Source organism: Pinus tabuliformis, chromosome 4_1 (assembly GCF_031772625.1).
Source record: "Pinus tabuliformis cultivar Carrire ecotype Pingquan chromosome 4_1, CPIR1, whole genome shotgun sequence".
Classification (NCBI taxonomy): Eukaryota; Viridiplantae; Streptophyta; class Pinopsida; order Pinales; family Pinaceae; genus Pinus; species Pinus tabuliformis.
This window is the reverse complement of record NC_142303.1, coordinates 731001415-731020586: the sequence shown is the minus strand read 5'-3', so window position 1 is coordinate 731020586 and position 19172 is coordinate 731001415.

The following is a 19172-nucleotide window of genomic DNA, read 5'->3' as shown; positions in this document are numbered from 1 at the left end:
GGGTGGCACAACTTCGGTCAAATTTGTTGTCAAACTACTAGGTTGATCTACAGACTTGTTGTTCGGCATCTGTGGATTCCCATAATCTTTATTCCTTGTCGATATCAAAGCATCATTTCTATGTTTCGAAATGGAAAACATAAGCAATTGGCATGGGGAAGCATTGTCACTAGCAACCAGATTGGTTTTTGGGTTGGAAACAGATCAGTCAACACTGCTGAGGTATTTGAACTTTTAAAGAACTTTTTAATCTCAGCTTTATGCAAACAATCTTTCGTCCAATGGTCCTCATTGCATATGAGACATGGCCGATTAGGTTTCTTTTGCCCAGAAGGGTTTCCAAAATATTTTTCAGGAGTTGAATCTTCCTGTTTCTTCTTTTTATTTTTCCCTTTCTTCTTGCCCCCTCGTTGCTTTGGTTCATTGCCTTTGTCGGTCAACACGGCATTAACCTATGAGGCAAGAAGTTTGTCTTTTGCCTTTTTACTAGAAACTGCAAGGGCTTTACCAGATGAGGCCTTTGTAGTTTGCGTACTTAAGGTGCCAATCACGCCATCGTCTGCATGAGAGTCCATGTTCGATTTAGGAGGAACAGAAAACTCTAGTCTAGGAGCATCAGGAATTTTGTCATAGAGCATGCCAGACGGAGTATAGATCAAGTCTAGATATTGTGCACGAGCAATGACTTGATCTTCAGTGACAACTCCTCCCTTGGCCACATCTTCTATAATAGAAGGTAACAATGACTTAATAAACCATTCAGCTAGAAGTTGATCAAGAACATATGTCTTTACCAGTCGACAACAACGTCGCCACTCATGAATATGATCAGATATATGAGTGGTTGTTTTCTACTTAAAATTGGTAAGGAGCTCTGTTCCTGTTTCGTACCTTATGGGTAACTGAAAATGGGTTAAAAAGGTGGTGGCTAGGGTGCTGAAGTTATCGAATGAAGCTCTAGGAAATTCGATGTACTATTTTGCTGCTGGACCAGTTAGCGTTCGCTAAAAAAGGTGAAGCCTAATCGAATCATCATTGAGGGTGTTGGACGAACACCACAAATGAAAGGTCAATACATTATTCAATGGATCTTCACCCGGATTTCCATTGAATTTAGGAATATCTGATAGAAGTTTATGAGGAATCGCTGGCCACCAAGGGTCATAAGAAATTAGATCATTTGTTAGCCGATTCAGATCTGGTAATTCTAAAGTTTCTACGAAAGGCAACTGTTGGTTCAGGTTTGGCGAAGCATACCCAGGATAAGATGGGATCGCCTGAGCAGTGGGTCTTTGCATGCCAGCATAATGTATTTGATGCTGATAACTTTGATAAGGTTGATGGGCATAATCATTATAATATGATTGATGGTAACTGTTCTGAATATGTAGCTTCCCATTACCCGCAAAGCTTTGTTGCTGAGGTCCTCGGTAAGCTTGCTGGAATTTTAATTGTTGATATTGCACCAGCCAAGGCTGTGAGACCATTTGATGTTGTCCAATACTGGATGTTTGACCAAGATGAGGGGTGATAGTACCCATTTGGGCCTGAGTTGCTTCAGTTATGGAGCCACTAATCGGCGGTTGTGATTGAGTCACGGAGACAAGAAGCTGTTGTATTACGACCTGAGAGACTTGAGGTTGACATACAACAGGCAGTGCTTGTACTTGCGACATCGTCACAATAGCCGGTGTAGTGGGAATGTTTGAGATAGGTTGATTTGGTTGCATTGAATATACAACTCTTAGCTGTTGAGGCAGTATTGGCACCCAACCACTGGATGCACTTCTAGCTTGACCCGAATTTTGTTGTGAACTCTCATATGGTTGTTCTCCCGAAGGGAACAATGAAAAGGCATACTGCCCCCCATATGGTGGCAATCTAGTGTTCAAAGAGTAAATTGGTCTTTGGAGACTGGACTGTGCAAATTGATACTAATGTGAAGGATCAATTTGCTAAGTCTCAACATAAGAAATTCTAGATAAGGTTCTAGATGAACAAATAGGAACAGACCATACTATCAAAACAGTCCCTGGGTGGACTCTATCTAGTGTTTGTTAACTAGTTGGGACAAATGGTATACCAGCGAACATTGTCGGAGTAGCGACAAGAAGTTCTGTTGATGTTGTATCAGATGACACAATCCTAGATGTCGATGGTTGTTTAGACATATCGAGTTTATCCAAAATATTTCCTAATGATTCTACAGGAACTTGCAATGAAGGGTGATTAAAAGAACTAACTTTTGTAGTAGAAGGATATAGGTGGATCCCAGTTCCAAAATGCAATGGGGTACTGGATGGAAAATCCTCCACAATCTCTTCTATAGAAATCAGTTCGGGTGGAAGAGGTAGACTGTCAGGTCCGTAAAATATTTCTAGTGCCGAAGAAGGCATAGACTCTATAGTGACAGATGCTGGAGGGGTGACACTTTCCAAATCAGCCCTAGATGGAGATGGTTCAGGAATAAAAGTGTTTACTGTTACACTAGGATCAGTTCATAATGTCCTCTTGTAACTACAGAACTTCTTCTGTAGAGGCAGGGATACCAGAAACAATTGGAGTAACTGGAGTCTTTGATGATGTTGAAACACAAGTTTCAAATAAGCTAGGAGACTTCAACCCAGCTAAACGAGACCCCTTGGCCTGGAATGGTTTCGTTTCTGGAGTCAAAGTTGGTTGGCTCATTAGTCTTTACAAACGACGGGGTTTTGATTGAATTTCTTCCACGATTGCGGATTACTTGATCAACTCAAAATTAAAAGGGGAAAATGCTATTCCGATTTAAATGAATTTTATGATGCTTTGACACAACTTGCTTTTTCAATTTTTAAGAGTCGAGAAAAAGCTAAAGATGACTCTAGTAGCCTTCGATTTTTAATGAGCCTGAAGTGACAAGTGCTCAGATGGACCTTTTCTTTTAAGGATTCTGAAAAGGAACGCAAGTTGTTAGCAGCTAAATTTGCCTTAGGTTGAAGGAAGGCAAAAATTAGGGTAACCACAAACCACGCTCAGTTTGGTAGCTAGCCCTACCAGAGTAGGAGAGGGCTCTCTCCGAGTAATGCTCAGTGAATATATAAGCAAAAACGGTCTGAGATGACTTACAGTGAAATATTGATCTTAGGCTAGTAAGTGAATAGGGATACAAAAAACCATTTTCATGAATGACCAAGCTTCTGGGATGGTATGGGACCAACAGTTAGCAAGGAACAGAGAATTTAATACAAAGGCACAAATTATTCCATGAGGCACGGTAGGTGGAAAATGTAACAATTTAGTTTGAGGTAACATGGCATGAATAGATTGCAGAAGAAGGCGAAAAGGGCATAGTTACATGAATCCTTTTCAACAGAAGAAAAACATTGAACATGAAATTTTCCCACAGGCAGAGCAATAAAATTGAATTCTACCTAATCTCACTCAGAAAACTTCACTAGAAATGAACATGAATTGAATTATGAAACATAATGAAATACATATGAAAACATAAGAGACACATTTGCTACACTCACAACCACAAGAATCTCATGAAATAGAGCCGCTGCCTTTCATTAATTCTCTGTCAAAATTACACAGTGAAGAAACAGAGTTTCTTTCCCACAGTCTCCTAGAAGTTACAAGCCAACCAACCCTTTGAAAATAGCTTGCGTAAAATATATAGAATGTGCCATGAAGAGATAGAACTCCCAAGGGTTGGGGAGTTACTCGAATCATTACAAAATGGAGATGAAGAGCCAACCATCAGCTACAGGTGCAGCGTTACAAACATGATAAATGGCTTGGGTGACCGTTTGCCTTCCTTCGCCACTTGGATAGAAGCCAATCTGGGGAAAAAATACTTTAAATGCCACCTTTGGTGCCAAAAAAACTGAAGTGTAGATGAGCAGGCCCACTTGGAGAAATCGCGAATCGAAAATTTGCGAAATGGAAGAAAATTTGGCAATTTTTCCTCTATGCGCCGTGCCATTTTCTCTGTGCATCGTGCTACTTTGGGGCCTGTTTTGGGGAACTTTCAGGTGTCCAAAATGTGTCCAAGTGGGCTTTTTGGAAAGCATGCCCTGTCTACTTTCTAACCCAACTAGAATTTCTGAGTTTGGTGCTCATTTTCCCCTCCAAATCTTCATTCTCCCAAGACTTCTTCCTGTGTGTCAAAAAAGGGGCAGAGAGGCCATTTTTTGGGTGTTTTTGATCTCCTGGAGACTCAGATCTTGCCAAAATTTCTTGTCCGGGCACCAGTAGTTGTGATTTTCCATGCTTAATCCAAAAATGTAAACCATTCCTCATTTGGAGCTCTAGATTTTTAGTGCTGCGCCACAGGGAGAAAAACCCTATATTTTGCCCAAAAATTTGTCATGTGACCCAAAATGCCCCAAAATGCTCCAAATTTCTTGTCTTGGCACCAGTAGCCATGATTTTTCATGCTAAATCCAAAAATTCAAACCATTCCTCATTTGGAGTTCTAGATTTTTAGCGGGAAGTGGCGCGGCACACTGGGCTTGAGGCGCGGCGCATATAGCCTCTGCATAGCAGATTTTGAAGGAGAATTGTGGAGGACTTCTCGGTGTCCAAATTGGGCATAGGATAGCTCTTTGGAAAGGCCTTTGAGTCTACTTTCCAACCCAACTATAATTTTTCAATTTGGAGTTCATTTTCCCTACAAAAAATCAAATCTACAAAGACTGGTCAAAATGTTCCAAATGAGGCTGCCTAAAGGCAGAGTGCTATTACAGTCAACTTCTAAATGCCTTCCTCAACTCCCAATTGAGCTAATGATAGCTCATTGGAAAGCTAGTTTTGTCTAGTTATCATTTGATGCATTAAGAAAGTCATTTGGCCAACTGAGCTAGGAGAAAAGTTGATTTTCCCAAGGTCACCTCAGAGGTGCATCAATTCTCCCGAGGCAACTATATTTTTGATATTTCTCCAAAACCATGACACCTGTATAAAAAGTGAAGGAGGTTTTTCTTCCTTGGAATGTTCTGGACAAAACCCTCTCTCAGTTTTCCCAAATTCATATTTTATTTCTCAGAAACATCATTTGAGTGTAACCTATCCCGATGTGTGGAACAAGGGATTTGTCGAAATGAAGCGAAATGAAGGGGATAGGGAGCTTCTAAATTCTTGAGGAAACTTTGGGAAGTAGGTAGGGATTTTAAGAAGTAGGGGAAAGTTAAATCTCAGAGATTGAGTGAGGGGAAGGAGTCCAAAAAGGAAAAACATAGGTCCAACCTAGAAAATTGCCAAGTTGTAGCAAGAAACTAGGGTTTGTGCGAAAATGAGGAATTTGGGGCATTTTAGTGATGGGAAGTGTTTAATAAGGTACATTATTGATAGGGAAAGGTGTATGAACATCAGGATACAAGTTTTTCCAATGATTTGACCATCCAAGAGAAATTAGCTTCAAAACCCTAGGAGAGGGAAATGAACCTTGCCTAGGCGCAACTGAAGCATGAACAAGGTGTAAAATGGACCAGTGGAAATTGACATGATGATGACAACCATTTGAATGATGGTACACTCAGTTGAATGGTGACATGGAATTTCATTTGGAAAACTTTAACAAGGGTAAAATCAAACCCTAGGCCTAATGCCTAGTGACCAAATTTTGCTTGAAGACTCACTGAAATGACAAAATTTGACCTTGACACTTTAAAATCACTTTGTAAGAGCATGTTTGATCACTGGAGGAATACTTCAAAGACTGACACTAACATTGGCTCCAATAGGGATGGTAGCTCTAGCTCCTTGGAGGTGCCAAGAACTGCAGATCTTTGGGTGAGTAGACAGTTCCTTCATCCATTGGGCTATGGAGTCAAAACATGGAAACTGACATTATGCAGACGAACTCTGACTGAAGACTCAAACTGAAAACCATAATAAAACCAGACATGACTAAATCCTAACTAACAAACTGGAAAGATGCTCATATTTGAGCTTATTCAACAAACCTACCCTAATTACTCTTTCCACCACTCGGTCAAGTGAGATGGAACAGCCAATGCAACCAGGTAAGCATTATGGCTGATATTTGATTTCTTCCCAAATGCTTTCTGATGCGCAGGAAAAGGGAAGAATTGAAAGGCAGCTCCCATGGAAACTTGGAATCAAGTTCACTGCTGACAAACTTGCAAAGCATGAATTGGCTAGATGACTTCAAGAATACTGCAAAAGGATCTTCATAAGCATCGCCATTGATTTCGATTAAAACATTACTGCTGTGGTCCAAGTAATCTTCATAGCTAGATATTAAAATTTTCCTCACATTTGCACTGTCTTTCTCTGATGATTGCAGCAAGCGATCAAAAGGATCCTGAATTTCGTGAAGAACCAAACTCTGTTGTTGATTCCAAACAGAACCAAAGCCTCCTTTATAAATCTCCTTATATGACTGCAAAATTTGGTATGGGCTATGAAATGAACAATCTGTTAAACAAGACAATGAAGGTGACTCTTCAAACAGATGATTATCAACATTCTCTTTTGTCTCCTGGTTGGCTGATGGAGAAGAAGTTTTACAGCAAACAAAATCTAACACATGAGCAAAAGGATCATCAAAAATTTGAGGAGACCGCTGCGATGTATCTATTGAAACTGTATGACATCCTATTGGCTGTTCATCCTTTTCTTTAGAGATATTATGAAGATTCTGCCTTATAAACTGAAATTCTTCGTAACACAAGGGTACAAAATCCTCTTGCATCATTAAATAATGTATTTCAGCTGCCTCACCTTCATATGTAATCTGACATTGAATTGTGTTTGGTGGCTGCAAATCTGGTTCTGTATCCAAAATGATTTCATCAATCATTTCAGGGGAAGATTTCTTATTAACGACCTGCTCAAAAAATTTTCCATCTGTCTCATCTTCAACATTAAAATTGAGAGATTGTTGATTTCCTACAAGCTTTTCATTTGAAGATTTATTATGCAATTTAACCCGCAAAAACTGAAATGATTCGAAACAGAGAGGAAAGGAATGTTCTTGTATCGTTTCATCATATAAGCCAGCTTCTATGTCTTCATGTGCAACTTGACTATTAATGGAATTTGGGGGCTGGAACTCTGAATATAATAAGTCTGGAACAAAGTTTTCATCTCCCTCAAGAGGATCCAAATCAAGATTTGTCGATAGATGATGTCTGATTGCATGGAAATTATCTCTGATGAACTGACATGGATCAAAGCACAAAGGCAAATATCCTTCACTTACCTCAAAATCTGTTGCACTTTCCTCATCGTTTCCATAGCTGATATGCCTTGGTTGATCACTGTACTCGAGCTGCTGTAAGCGAACTTCCTCATCCCATAAACTGGCTGCTGATTTGTCTGCAAGATTAGTTTCTGTTTGGAGAGCATAATCATCATCATCATACTGATCAAACCGAGGCAAATCATCAGTATAAGACACGTCATCAAGCATACAAGTCATATCAACAGGTCTTTCTTCTCCAATATGATCTACAAAAAAATCCTTATGACTACTGAGATAAGAAACAAAATTTTTTGGATCAGCCACTTGTTCATGAATGCCATTTTCATATTTTGCAGTCATTTTCCTCACCATCTCTTCTACTGAACTCACCAAAATGTCAAGCTTTTCCTTTGAAGGTGTAGCTTTCTCTGGATCCATAATTTTCATCTCTTCTTCTTTCAACCTTGCCCTTCTGATCAGCAAATGAGCCTCTACATTTACTGCATTGTTTTGCATCTCTTCAAGTGTTGCGACATTCTTTTCTATTAGCTGAAACTCCATTTTCAGATCAAAGGCACCCGGGTAGTGAAAGAGAGCAGATCCAGGAGGGGGTCTTATATCAACTGGCATTGAATAATAAACTTGATTAAATCTGGCTGAAAACTGTTGTACTGTCTCCCCTAGCAGTCTCTTCAGCTGATTATACTCTTCTATGATAAGGAAAAGGTTATGTCCAATCCTCCACCTGTCAAGAAAAACTTTGATGAACTGCTGTAAATCTGTGATGCTCGCGTCAGGCAGGGCTTTGAACCAACTCTTGACTTTGCCTTGCAAAGAAAGCACAAAAAGCCTTATACTGACATCTTCTTCATCAATTTCAAAAAGGTCTAGAAAAGTCTCAACATTCTGCACATGTTTCTCAACATTGACATTCTTACATTCACCGTCGAATCTTGGCAAGTATAGATCATAGTTTTTGGGGAAAGCATGAAGAACAGAAGGTAAAACAAGAGGTTTATACCTATCTGGGATTATAACAGCTGTAGGAATATGTACAAGAGCGATGGGATCAGGTTTGTTTTCTTTAGGCTCATCACTCTGAAGAGAGGCATCATAAGATGTGGGAAAAGTAAGGAGGCCAGGATCTAAGGGGAACTCAATATTTACACTTTTTGAATAGGTCGAGTGAAGATTTTGATCACCTTTATCATACAACAAGTTCTGAAAAACTTTCAGGGCAGCTTCAAGAACAACAAAGAAGTAATTCACAAGGAAGCAGAGTAGGTCCTGAATACCATTCCACTTTGGATACCTGAACTTTGTGTAAGATCCTTCCATTTTCGCAGAGAAAAAGTTAGTCCTCCAGTGGAGTCACCATGAAGCACCGATTGCTGGATTCTTCAGTGAATGGAGTCGCCAGGTGAATGATTTCAGCCGTCTTTTTATGTCTGATCATTGTTCACCATCAACCATCAGATCTGAACTTGAGATATGTCCTAGGATAAGACAATCTACAAGCAAACCATTTTGTCCCCAGTGGAGTTGCCACTATGTTAGCACCTAAATCCGCCTTAGGTTGAAGGAAGGCAAAAATTAGGGTAACCACAAACCACGCTCAGTCTGGTAGCTAGCCCTACCAGAGCAGGAGAGGGCTCTCTCCGAGTCACGCTCAGTGAATATATAAGCAAAAATGGTCTGAGATGACTTAGAATGAAATATTGATCTTAGGCTTAGGCTATTAAGTGAATAGGGATACAAGAAACCATTTTCATGAATGACCGAGCTTCTGGGATGGTATGGGACCAACGGTCAGCAAGGAACAGAGAATTTAATACAAAGGCACAGATTATTCCGTGAGGCAAGGTAGGCGGAAAATGTAACAATTTAGTCTGAGGTAACGTGGCATAAATAGATTTCAGAAGAAAGTGAAAAGGGCATAGTTACATGAATCCTTTTCAACAGAAGAAAAACAATGAACATGAAATTTTCCCACAGGCAGAGCAATAAAATTGAATTCTACCTAATCTCACTCAGAAAATTTCATTGGAAATGAACATGAATTGAATTATGAAACATAACGAAATACATATGAAAACATAAGAGACACATTTGCTACACTCACAACCAGAAGAATCTCATGAAACAGAGCCGCTGCCTTTCATTAATTCTCTGTCAAAATTACACAGTGAAGAAATAGAGTTTATTTCCCACAGTCTCCCAGAAGTTACAAGCCAACCAACCCTTTTCAAATAGCTTGTGTACAATATATAGAATGTACCATGAAGAGATAGAACACCCAAGGGTTGGTGATTTACTCGAATCATTACAAAATGGAGATGAAGAGCCAACCATCAGCTACAGGTGCAGCATTACAAACATGACAAATGGCTTGGGTGACCGTTTGTCTTCCTTCGCCACTTGGATAGAAGACAATATGGGGAAAAATAATTTAAATGCCACCTTCGGTGCCAAAAAACCGAAGTGTAGATGAGCGGGCCCACTTGGAGGAGTCACGAATCGAAAATTCGCGAAACGGAAGCAAATTTGGCAATTTTTCCTTTGTGCGCCACGCCATTTTCTCTGTGCGTCGGGCTACTTTGGGGCCTGTTTTGGGGCACTTGCAGGTGTCCAAAATGTGCCCAAGTGGGCTTGTTGGAAATCTATCCTGTCTAATTTCTAACCCAACTAGAATTTCTAAGTTTGGTGCTCATTTGCCCCTCCAAATCTTCATTCTCCCAAGACTTCTTCCTGTGTGTCAAAAAAGGGGCAGAGAGGCCATTTTTTGGGTGCTTTTGACCTCCTAGAGACTCAAATCTTGCCCAAATTTCTTGTTCAGGCACCAGTAGTCATGATTTTCCATGCTGAATCCAAAAATACAAACCATTCCTCATTTGGAGCTCTATATTTTTAGCACTGCGCCAGTGGCGCGACACACAGGGAGAAAAACCCTATATTTTGCCCAAAAATTTGTCATGTGACCCAAAATGACTCAAAAATGCTCCAAATTTCTTGTTTGGGCACCAGTAGTCATGATTTTTCATGATGAATCCAAAAATACAAACCATTCCTCATTTGGAGTTCTAGAGTTTTAGCCGCACACTGGGAAGTGGCACGCCGCACTAGGCTTGAGGCACGACGCATATAGCCTGTGCGAAGGGGTTTTTGCAGGAGACGTTTAGAGGCCTTCCCGATGTCCAAATTGGGCACAGGATATCTCGTTGGAAATTTATTTTAGTCTACTTTCGAACTCGAATAGAATCTTTCAATTTGGAGTTCATTTTCCCTATTAAAGATCAAATTGCCAAAGACTGGTCAAAATGTGCCAAATGAGGCTGCCTAAAGGCAGAGTGATGTTACAGTCAACTTTGGATGCCTTCGTCAACTCCAAATTGAGGTCATGATATCTCATTAGAAATATCTTTGTGTCTAGTTATCATTTTACTCATCAAGCAAGTCATTTGGCCAATTGAGCTAGGAAAAAGTTTGATGTTCCCAAGGTCACTTCAGAGGTGCATCAATTCTCCCGAGGCCACTATATTTTTGACATTTCTCCAAAACCATGACACCTGTGTAAAAAGTGAAGGTGGTTTGTCTTCCTTGGAATGTTTTGGACAAAAAACTCTCTCAGTTTTCCTAAATTCATCTTTTATGTCTCAAAAACATCATTTGTGTGTAACCTATCCCGATGTGTGGAACAAGGGATTTGTTGAAATGAAGTGAAATGAAGGGGATAGGGAGCTTCTAAATTCTTGAGGAAACTTTGGGAAGTAGGGAGGGATGTTAGGAAGTAGTGGAAAGTGAAATCTAAGAGATTTAGTGAGGGGAAGGGGTCCAAAAAGGCAAAGCATAGGTCCAACCTAGAAAATTGGCAGGTTGTAGCAAGAAACTAGGGTTTGTTCGAAAATGAGGAATTTGGGGGATTTTGGTGATGGGAAGTGTTTAATAAGGTACATTATGGATAAGGAAAGGTGTATGAACATCAGGATATAATTTTTTCTGATGATTTGACCATCCAAGAGAAATTAGCTTCAAAACCCTAGGAGAGGGAAATGAACCTTGCCTAGGCGCAACTGAAGCATGAACAAGGTGTAAAATGGCCCAGTGGAACTTGACATGATGATGAAAACCCTTTGAATGATGGTACACTCAGTTTAATGGTGACATGGAACGTCATTTGGACAACTTTCACAAGGGTAAAATCAAACCCTAGGCCTAATGCCTAGTGACCAAATTTTGCTTGAAGACTCACTGAAATGACAAAATTTGACCTTGACACTTTAAAATCACTTTGTAAGAGCATGCTTGATCACTAGACGAAAGCTGCAAAGATTGAAACTAACACAAGTGACTGCTCTGGATGTCTAGACAGAGGGATTACCAAACCAATCGCAAAACTTCAATATACACCTCGGTGGTAAATTATAGAGAAATTACCGAGGACTTTATGTATGGTAGTCAATCTTCTCGAATGTTATGTTCAGTGCATTGCGATCGATAGGGCAGCAGACATGGCTTCCTAAGGATAAAGGATATCAGCCTATTGTGGTCTCCCAATATATACTTGATAGTACATGGGAGCACAAGTCTGTACTGGCACTTGTCCTATCAAAGAGGAGAAATCACCCAACCTACGATGAAAATGATAGTTACCAAGCTTTACAACACCGGAATACATCTCTAGCCTAGACTTCTAGATGTTGTGCATTAGGTTCCAAAGTGTTTTTATATTCATTGAGGTTTATTTTACAGTTGATCTTTCTTAAGAAGTTTGCCTTTCAAGGTTCACTATGTGATGTAGATGTACAAATCCTAAATATGCAATCTAAAATGATAAACAGTCATTTATTTTCTTTTAGCAATGAAAATCCTAGCTACTAAGGAAAGAAGAGTAAAATTCTTTCAACATAGAGCAAAGAGCACACACTAAATGCACTTTCCTAAATCAATTTTTGCATGCATTCTAAATGAAAATGCACATGCATGTATTTGTTTTTCTGTTTCCTTAATGTGAGAATGAAAAAAAAGAAAACTAAGTACAGATCTTAACTACTTTTCTTCAAAGTGACACTTTAGCAATTTCTTTTCAAAAAGTGAAAGGAAGACTAAGACGACACTTTCACTTTCGAATAGAAAATTGTTTTCGACACTTCAAAGAATTGATAATTCAAATCAAATACAATGGAAAAAGTGTAATCGACTATCTAAAAGAGGAAGACTTTATGATACTCTTTCTCTTGACTGAAAACGACAGTTGCGACACTTTCGAATCAAAAGACGACAGTTTGATTAAGCTACTATTTGCAAAGGAGGACTGTAAATGATGAAAAATACATAAAAACATTCACAATTCCTTATCAATGGAGGATGAATAATGTAAAGGAAGAAGGTTTCAACAGTGATATACTGATCATAAACAGCAAAACTACTGAATAGAGCTGAAAACAATAAAGAAAAAACGAAAATTCGGAGAGAGAAACAGTCTCATTCAATCATGGCACCTGTCCTTAAGGGAAACAGGGATGCATCTCACCTACAGCACATGGGAGGTGCGATGCATCTAGACTGCCAATGAGTGATAGTGCGATGGTCCAGGGACAATAATGAGCTCGGTTTTCACCCACAGTTTGCCGCTAAGTTAAGGGGTTTAGGCTGAGCTTATGATAGGCAGTAAACAAAAAGTATAGGGGCTGATCTAATGAGGTTATTGAGCTACCACTAGGGCTCTTAGGATGTTTGCAAGTTAGATGTTTAGTTCATAAAACAACCTGAAGATTGACTGAAGAAACGTTGATCTACTTTGTAGTTGCACAACAAAAGCAGTTCGAAGACTAGCTAGCTTAACTTTAGGCTCTGTTTGTAGTTTATAAAGTAAACATCAGTAACAAACAAACAAACTGTTCGCTCCCCATTAGAGTTTCCATTCTGTTTCCAGGAAAACTAGTGTCTATTTAGAGCTACTAGTCCCACTAAGACAGGTAGCTATCTTAGAAACAAACAATTCAAAGTATTTTGTGTTTTCCTTTATGAGAGATAGATGAGAGAGAAGCAGAGAGCACCAACCTTAGTCTTTTGCTTGGCTCCTTGCTTGTTTCTTCCCTCCTTTGATAGAGCTTCACCACTCCTTTCTCACTTGTCTTGCTTCAAAGAACACCTATAGAGTCAAAGCAGCAAAATACCATCAAAGCATAGAGATCTATAACCATAAACAATATAGGATCAGATGTACATCAACCATACAAATGCATACACAAATACAAGATTCAGAAATATACAGGTATACGGAGGAAAACTCAAATAGCTTTATTGATAGAAGTAGTAGAAGAGAGGATTACAACCCAGTTGTCTGATCCAGCGCCATCCTCCCAGCATGAAAGCCCTCTTCACCACATGAAAATCTAGATCACCCAACAATAAAATGCTTTACAGAGAAACCAACAGTGCTTCCTTACAAAATACAAAATTCCAACCCCTGGATCTCTAGGATGAGGGATCCATATATAGATATTACAGGAGGGTGAATTAGCTTCTGGGATTTTGATTAGTGTCATTTCACTGATAGTTCTTGGTTCCGCTTGGAGATTTCATGTTCTCTTACTCGTCCCTGGGTGAATTCAGAGAGGCAAGTGTCATATGAGCAGTTTCTAGAAGATTCTCTGAGTTTCCACCTAGCAAACTGCCTCTGCGATTTTTTTGCTCTTTCTCATCGCACCCTATAGAAGGGATTTTCAGTATGCGTTGAACCCTTTGTGTTTATCAGGTGAGATGCATCACACCCTTAGCATGGAGCAGTCTGTATGGTCTAGTTTTGACTAGTTTTGAGCAATTTTTCAGGGAGAACTTCTGGGAAATGATGTAATTAGTTGACATTGATCCTTTATAGTATGAAATGGCAGTTTTAGGGGTTTATAAGCCCTTGGTTTATGGACATATGTGGTTGGGGTTGCAGTGCCCAAATATGTCTATAAAAGACTCACTTGCAACACATTCGACGGGTCCTTCAAACCCTACAAGAACAAAATCTATGTGCCAACCTAGAAAATGCACATTTTTCATGAAATAGGTCAAATATATGTGTTACATCATTGATGAGAAAGGCATATGTGTGAATCTCACAAACATCTATGTCATTTTGGATTGGCTTGCCCTAACCACTCTAGTAGAGCATCACAACTTTTTTGGCTTTTCCAAATGTTTCTTGAAGGTTCATGTGAGGATTTTATCATATCATTTGGCCTTTGAGTCAAATTACCAATGGTATAGTGAAAGAAATATTTTCCTGGTCCAAGTCTCAACAGAAGGTCTTCATTAAATTAAAGTATCCCTTTTCTCTACACTAGTACTCACATTTCCATACTTGTAACAACCATTTGAAATTGAGATTTACACCAATGACTATGTTATTGGTGTAGTTCTCACCCAAAAAGGGAATCTAGCGGAAATAATAGCAACATCTAGCAAAATTAACAGTGAGACAATTTCAGACAGAATTCAGAAATACCCCACATATAGTAAAGATATGTATTCCATTGTGCATGCTTGCCGACAATGTAAACATTACATTATGTGGAGGGAGATTATGATCCACACAGATCACTAACCTCTTCAATTCATACGGATACAAGGGAAATTTTAGAATGATCATCGTTAAAAATGGTCCACATATATACAATAACTCCATTTGAATAGTAAATGCAAAAAGGAAAACACCAAACATGATGTATATTTACTTATTTACCACCTAGTTTCAACATTGACCATTGTTCTCAACTTTTACAAGCACGAGACCTCTAGATGGTTATAATCAAACAAAAATGATCTAGAGTTCATCACAAAATACAAGATGTTTGTAACGTGTTCCCTGCACATCTACCCAAGTAACTGGCCAACCGGGGGTAAACATGTGATGACAAGTTACTATGATATGATTCTACCTCCTAAATCATGTTAATGAAGTGGCATCGATGGAAACACACCATACAGACCCCTAAAATCAGTAATATGACTCATAGGAACCATGCCAGACTTTTTGCTAACGAGCCCCTGAGTCACACTATTTTTTAAGCTATTAAACCTATATGGACAATCCCATGTTATGGGAATTCCAACATCTAAAGAGATTTGAATGCTCCCACAAGCCTACATGGCTGCATCTAGGGACTATTTACACTAGACCTGTGCTAGAGTCTTTGAGATTTAAGTAACTTTTCAAGCCTAGAATTCTAGCCACTTCCCAGAAATTGTTGTAACTTCTGGAATGTATTAAACACGGGAGGACAATACTAATAAACCAAAAACAAACTGCATGACTAAGTGTGTCCATCCCCAACTGGGACTGACATTTTGTCAAACACTTGGCATCAATGCAATCTATAGGTCTAGGATACAAGACATATCATGAATGATTGAAAACTCTTTTGTGACATGACAAGAATGATCACCACCTTTTCCCTTGAACTATTATGACATCCATTAGGTCTTGTGTCCATCATTTTAACAATTACAAGTAAAGACATCAAATAACCATGACATGGGCCAGTCAATTTACCATGCTTAACCAGCATAAAACCATGGAAATAGAAATGAGATAACAACCACTAAATCCACATATAAATAAATACAAAATCAACATAACTTAGATGTTATTGAACATAGGAAAATTCAACCAGGTTCAAGAATTTCACATACCATCCGACCGTATACATGGTTGAATGAAATCTTTCTTCTAGCTAGTAAACCTCGTGCCATATTCCAAGCATGAATGTGGGAACTCATAAAAACATCAATTGAAACCATCTAAGTCATCCAGAGTCCAACCACCTCAACCCATCAAAAAATGATTCTGTATCATAGTTGAACATCACAAGAGCCATCATCAGACTGCCCTTTAGACAAGCCTTCCAGGGCTCCAAAGCGTTTGTTCCAATCTTCCCTCTAGGACTATTAACTCAATCCAAAGTTTTTATCACACTCTACAGTGTTTCTCCAACCAAGGCTCAAGCACAAGTAACTCAACCCACAAATTTTTCTGGGCTTCTAGAGCATTTTTCCAACTAGTGATTGCAGGATTAGTAACTCAACCCACCAAGCGCTCTAACAACATTTTTCCAATCAAGACTTTGAGGACTAGTAACTCAACCCAAGTCGATACATGGCTTTAATATTGTTTGTCCAACCAGGGCTCCAACAACTAATAACTCATCCCAAGATAAGAAAACATAAGAACCAGCAAGACCAAGGTTATCTAGGAAATGGAAAGCCTAGTTAAATGTAGTGTCAATCCAGGCAATCCTCCATGTTATTGACAGATGATGACCAATAAACAACATGAATATGCCATGCATGCCAAAACTAGTGAGGAAATATACATGCAACTCGGTACATGCAAGCAAAACCTATTGTAGTGATTGATCTCAATGTCCTCTTGTGATTTCCTTCTCTTCCTTTGCCTTCTTGCTCCAAAAATCCAAATATGCCACACTCCTCCAATAGTGCTCCAATAAAACTCTAAGTGTCAAGGAATGAGAGAAAGAGAATAGAGAGAGAGCTCCTAAAACTGAACTGGCCAAGCTTGCTCACTAATTCTCGGAAGCCTATTTCTTAGTGAGGTTTTTGGGAATAATACTGGGGGGGGGGGGGTGGGTGAATCATTATTTATCAAATCAATAAATTTTTCATTTCATACTCAAATTTATATACGCTAGTTCAATGAAGGGAAATTGTGTGTGCATGCAATTGTCTTTAAGGAAACCAGCATATATACAGTGCAGTTATGATTCAGTTAATTCACCATATGTTTATCTTTAATAAATACTTTAATAACCATTTAAACAGTAACCATGTGCAATAATAATAGAATAAACCATCACACATAAGAAACAAACATGAGCACCAAGATTTAAGGTGGAAACCCAATGCAAGAAGAAAAAACACATGCTGTTGTTGTCTCTGTCTTCTTTTAATATAACAAAAACCTGTTTACAATCTTGTACTAGCACAGAATCATACCACTACATAAGCACCCATATGAAGAAAGCTACAACTTCCTCTCATTCTACAGCTTGTACTAAAAGGGAGCTACAACCCCTTAGCTCTTGTACTACCTGATATATTTACTACTACGTAGGCGCTGGCCTACAAAATGCTCCAACCTTCACTCGTTCTCCAGTTGCTACTAGAAGGGAGCTCCAACACCCTGGCTCTTGTACTGGCCAATATGTTTACCATTACATAGGTGGTGTTATCACTCAAATTTTCCTAGAAGTTGTAAGAAGAGGAAAGGGGTCCGAGGTAACCATAAACCAACTTTTGGGTACAGAATCTGGCCAATCTATACCTAGAGATGGCTCTCTCTTTAAGATATAGCTTTGTTTTATAAGGTTTTAGGCTAATTATTAGAGCTTTGGGATTTTGATTAATTTTGTTGGTGAAATTCAATAGCAGAGGGGTATCACTGAGTACTTTAGGTCAATGGGCTAATGGGGTCAAAGGAAGATGGCTCAACTAGATTTGGTTTCTTTGCAAAGGATGGCTTCACAGGGAAATATAGCTAAACAGGGAACAAATGATGATTTAAAAGGGTGAGATGGGCTCAAAAGTGAAGAAGGGAAATTAAGGATCCTTCCACATGTCTTGAGAAGAGGGAATTTCGATGATCACCAGTAAAAAGCAATTAAGGATTTCTTACTAAATGATTTAAATGATAAACTAAGAAGCAAGACCAATTAAGATTTCCTTGCTTATCATAGTTCAGAGGAAAACATTAAGAATAAAAATGATTGAAAACAGATTGCACTAAAGCACTTCCTGATTTAAGCTTTTTCATTTTAATATTCAGTTATGGAACATAATTGAAACATTTAAACAGGAAAACAATAACACATGAGTTATAAAATACTTATTTGTCTGATGTATTACACTTGAATCCTGTGAAAGTCCTTTGTATCAATTCTACATCCAGCTAGCCATGCAAGATTTGGTCCAACAACACTTTATTCCAAAATAATCAGTTTTACAACAATGTTTAAGAATCCACCCTCAATACTCTGAATGAGGGAGTACTTATACAAAAACTTTACAATAAAATATCTCATAACAAAGTGAGATATATTCTGGGATGACTAAATATATGTTACATAAAAATAGAGACAGATGGTCTCGTAGATAGCAGATAGAGGCAAACCGATGGTTCGTTGTCCCTATTCTTGGGAGTGTGTTGGAGTCAGGCCCTATAATTTGGCATCTTGCTATCTTCTTCGTAAATTAGTGTTGGCTCTTCTACCTTTTACTTTTTCACTGATACACTTTGACCTGCTCTGATACACTTTACCTGTTTGATCTCTGTTAATCCTCTTTACCATCATTGACTGTAGTAAATAACCAAAATTTACTTTTTACCAAGGACAAATTACAAAATTTCTAACATTTCTTCCCACCATTTTTGCTGTGGTGATCTGGTCCTTTGAAGTTTCCTGGGGATTTCATCAGTCTCGATATACTTGAAAAAGGTAGGCTGAATTGGAAAGAAATGATTTAACTCATGTTCAACATAGAAGAGGTTTTCTAGATTTTCATAGAGAACTCTGCTCGTAGGTAGTGCCTTTGGTGTTGATGTGCTGGTTGATGAACTTGCCAGGTAATTTTCATATTCATCCAGTTTGTCAACATAATCTATATGCCTCATCAATTTATCATTTATAACTAAAGGGCTGGGTAGCCGTTTGTTCTGCAAAATACCAAATTTCTCCATAAAAGCATTAATTTCCTCCTCCATGTTTTGGCATCTTCTTTCCAAATTTTGTATCAAATACCTTTTAGTTAATACCTTCTTGACTTCCAAAATAGTCCCTATTTTATCTTCTATGCCCAGTTCTTCAAGCTGATACTTATTCTTGCTATTCAAAAAATTTATGAGCCTAGTGGCTTCCTCAGGCATCCTTCCTAATTCTACTTTTGTCCTCTGAATTTCTTCTAAGGCTGCCTT